We start from the raw sequence: 4,372 nt of genomic DNA, 5'->3' as shown, positions 1-4,372 counted from the left end.
GCACCAGATTCTATGTTGTCTTGGAGAGCTTGCAGAGCACTGGGGAAAGGCAGGCAGAGAATTCCCTGCTAGCACCTTCTCTGTGCCTGGGAAGCAGAAGTGTTCACATTGCTTCGCAAGAATCGCTTTTGTGCAGAAAACAGTAACACTTGTTCAGAAGGAAAGAAAGCACAGAGCCCCAGATTTTATGTTGTCCTGGAGAGCTTGCAGAGCACTGGGGAAAGGCAGGCAGAGAATTCATTGCTAGCACCTTCTCTGTGCCTGGGAAGCAGAAGTGTTCACATTGCTTCGCAAGAATCGCTTTTGTGCAGAAAACAGTAACACTTGTTCAGAAGGAAAGAAAGCACAGAGCACCAGATTCTATGTTGTCTTGGAGAGCTTGCAGAGCACTGGGGAAAGGCAGGCAGAGAATTCCCTGCTAGCACCTTCTCTGTGCCTGGGAAGCAGAGGTCTTCACATTGCTTCGCAAGAATCGCTTTTGTGCAGAAAACAGTAACACTTGTTCAGAACGAAAGAAAGCACAGAGCCCCAGATTTGATGTTGTCCTGGAGAGCTTGCAGAGCACTGGGGAAAGGCAGGCAGAGAATTCCCTGATAGCACCTTCTCTGTACCTGGGAAGCAGAAGTGTTCACATTGCTTCGCAAGAATCGCTTTTGTGCAGAAAACAGTAACACTTGTTCAGAAGGAAAGAAAGCACAGAGCCCCAGATTCTATGTTGTCCTGGAGAGCTTGCAGAGCACTGGGGAAAGGCAGGCAGAGAATTCCCTGATAGCACCTTGTCTGTGCCTGTTCACATTGCTTCGCAGAATCGCTTTTGTGCAGAAAACAGTAACACTTGTTCAGAAGGAAAGAAAGCACAGAGCCCCAGATTCTATGTTGTCCTGGAGAGCTTGCAGAGCACTGGGGAAAGGCAGGCAGAGAATTCCTTGCTAGCACCTTCTCTGTGCCTGGGAAGCAGAAGTGTTCACATTGCTTCGCGGAATCGCTTTTGTGCAGAAAACACTAACACTTGTTCAGAAGGAAAGAAAGCACAGAGCCCCAGATTTTATGTTGTCCTGGAGAGCTTGCAGAGCACTGGGGAAAGGCAGGCAGAGAATTCCTTGCTAGCACCTTCTCTGTGCCTGGGAAGCAGAAGTGTTCACATTGATTCGCAAGAATCGCTTTTGTGCAGAAAACACTAACACTTGTTCAGAAGGAAAGAAAGCACAGTGCCCCAGATTTTATGTTGTCCTGGAGAGCTTGCAGAGCACTGGGGAAATGCAGGCAGAGAATTCCCTGATAGCACCTTCTCTGTGCCTGTTCACATTGCTTCGCAAGAATCGCTTTTGTGCAGAAAACAGTAACACTTGTTCAGAACGAAAGAAAGCACAGAGCCCCAGATTCACTGTTGTCCTGGAGAGCTTGCAGAGCACTGGGGAAAGGCAGGCAGAGAATTCCCTGATAGCACCTTCTCTGTGCCTGGGAAGCAGAAGTGTTCACATTGCTTCGCAAGAATCGCTTTTGTGCAGAAAACAGTAACACTTGTTCAGAACGAAAGAAAGCACAGAGCCCCAGATTCTATGTTGTCCTGGAGAGCTTGCAGAGCACTGGGGAAAGGCAGGCAGAGAATTCCCTGCTAGCACCTTCTCTGTGCCTGGGAAGCAGAAGTGTTCACATTGCTTCGCAAGAATCGCTTTTGTGCAGAAAACAGTAACACTTGTTCAGAAGCAAAGAAAGCACAGAGCCCCAGATTCTATGTTGTCCTGGAGAGCTTGCAGAGCACTGGGGAAAGGCAGGCAGAGAATTCCCTGATAGCACCTTCTCTGTGCCTGGGAAGCAGAAGTGTTCACATTGCTTCGCAAGAATCGCTTTTGTGCAGAAAACACTAACACTTGTTCAGAACGAAAGACAGCGCAGAGCCCCAGATTTTATGTTGTCCTGGAGAGCTTGCAGAGCACTGGGGAAAGGCAGGCAGAGAATTCCCTGATAGCACCTTCTCTGTGCCTGTTCACATTGCTTCGCAGAATCGCTTTTGTGCAGAAAACACTAACACTTGTTCAGAAGGAAAGAAAGCACAGAGCACCAGATTCTATGTTGTCCTGGAGAGCTTGCAGAGCACTGGGGAAAGGCAGGCAGAGAATTCCCTGCTAGCACCTTCTCTGTGCCTGGGAAGCAGAAGTGTTCACATTGTTTCGCAGAATCGCTTTTGTGCAGAAAACACTAACACTTGTTCAGAACGAAAGAAAGCACAGAGCCCCAGATTCTATGTTGTCCTGGAGAGCTTGCAGAGCACTGGGGAAAGGCAGGCAGAGAATTCCCTTCTAGCACCTTCTCTGTGCCTGGGAAGCAGAAGTGTTCACATTGCTTCGCAAGAATCGCTTTTGTGCAGAAAACAGTAACACTTGTTCAGAAGGAAAGAAAGCACAGAGCCCCAGATTCTATGTTGTCCTGGAGAGCTTGCAGAGCACTGGGGAAAGGCAGGCAGAGAATTCCCTGATAGCACCTTCTCTGTGTCTGTTCACATTGTTTCGCAGAATCGCTTTTGTGCAGAAAACACTAACACTTGTTCAGAACGAAAGAAAGCACAGAGCCCCAGATTTTATGTTGTCCTCGAGAGCTTGCAGAGCACTGGGGAAATGCAGGCAGAGAATTCCTTCCTAGCACCTTCTCTGTGCCTGGGAAGCAGAAGTGTTCACATTGCTTCGCAGAATCGCTTTTGTTCAGAAAACAGTAACACTTGTTCAGAAGGAAAGAAAGCACAGAGCACCAGATTCTATGTTGTCTTGGAGAGCTTGCAGAGCACTGGGGAAAGGCAGGCAGAGAATTCCCTGATAGCACCTTCTCTGTGCCTGGGAAGCAGAAGTGTTCACATTGCTTCGCAAGAATCGCTTTTGTGCAGAAAACACTAACACTTGTTCAGAACGAAAGACAGCGCAGAGCCCCAGATTTTATGTTGTCCTGGAGAGCTTGCAGAGCACTGGGGAAAGGCAGGCAGAGAATTCCCTGATAGCACCTTCTCTGTGCCTGTTCACATTGCTTCGCAGAATCGCTTTTGTGCAGAAAACACTAACACTTGTTCAGAAGGAAAGAAAGCACAGAGCCCCAGATTCTATGTTGTCTTGGAGAGCTTGCAGAGCACTGGGGAAAGGCAGGCAGAGAATTCCCTGCTAGCACCTTCTCTGTGCCTGGGAAGCAGAAGTGTTCACATTGCTTCGCAGAATCGCTTTTGTGCAGAAAACACTAACACTTGTTCAGAACGAAAGAAAGCACAGAGCCCCAGATTCTATGTTGTCCTGGAGAGCTTGCAGAGCACTGGGGAAAGGCAGGCAGAGAATTCCCTTCTAGCACCTTCTCTGTGCCTGGGAAGCAGAAGTGTTCACATTGCTTCGCAAGAATCGCTTTTGTGCAGAAAACAGTAACACTTGTTCAGAAGGAAAGAAAGCACAGAGCCCCAGATTCTATGTTGTCCTGGAGAGCTTGCAGAGCACTGGGGAAAGGCAGGCAGAGAATTCCCTGATAGCACCTTCTCTGTGTCTGTTCACATTGTTTCGCAGAATCGCTTTTGTTCAGAAAACAGTAACACTTGTTCAGAAGGAAAGAAAGCACAGAGCCCCAGATTTTATGTTGTCCTCGAGAGCTTGCAGAGCACTGGGGAAAGGCAGGCAGAGAATTCCTTCCTAGCACCTTCTCTGTGCCTGGGAAGCAGAAGTGTTCACATTGCTTCGCAGAATCGCTTTTGTTCAGAAAACAGTAACACTTGTTCAGAAGGAAAGAAAGCACAGAGCACCAGATTCTATGTTGTCTTGGAGAGCTTGCAGAGCACTGGGGAAAGGCAGGCAGAGAATTCCCTGATAGCACCTTCTCTGTGCCTGCGAAGCAGAAGTGTTCACATTGCTTCGCAAGAATCGCTTTTGTGCAGAAAACAGTAACACTTGTTCAGAAGGAAAGAAAGCACAGAGCCCCAGATTTTATGTTGTCCTGGAGAGCTTGCAGAGCACTGGGGAAAGGCAGGCAGAGAATTCCCTGATAGCACCTTCTCTGTGCCTGTTCACATTGCTTCGCAAGAATCGCTTTTGTGCAGAAAACAGTAACACTTGTTCAGAAGGAAAGAAAGCACAGAGCCCCAGATTTTATGTTGTCCTGGAGAGCTTGCAGAGCACTGGGGAAAGGCAGGCAGAGAATTCCTTGCTAGCACCTTCTCTGTGCCTGGGAAGCAGAAGTGTTCACATTGCTTCGCAAGAATCGCTTTTGTGCAGAAAACAGTAACACTTGTTCAGAAGGAAAGAAAGCACAGAGCCCCAGATTCTATGTTGTCCTGGAGAGCTTGCAGAGCACTGGGGAAAGGCAGGCAGAGAATTCCCTGCTAGCACCTTCTCTGTGCCTGGGAAGCAGA

This window comes from Strix aluco, unplaced genomic scaffold, assembly GCF_031877795.1.
Source record: "Strix aluco isolate bStrAlu1 unplaced genomic scaffold, bStrAlu1.hap1 HAP1_SCAFFOLD_33, whole genome shotgun sequence".
In the NCBI taxonomy this organism is placed as follows: domain Eukaryota; kingdom Metazoa; phylum Chordata; class Aves; order Strigiformes; family Strigidae; genus Strix; species Strix aluco.
The sequence above is the reverse complement of the archived record's forward strand: the minus strand, read 5'-3'. Positions refer to the sequence as shown.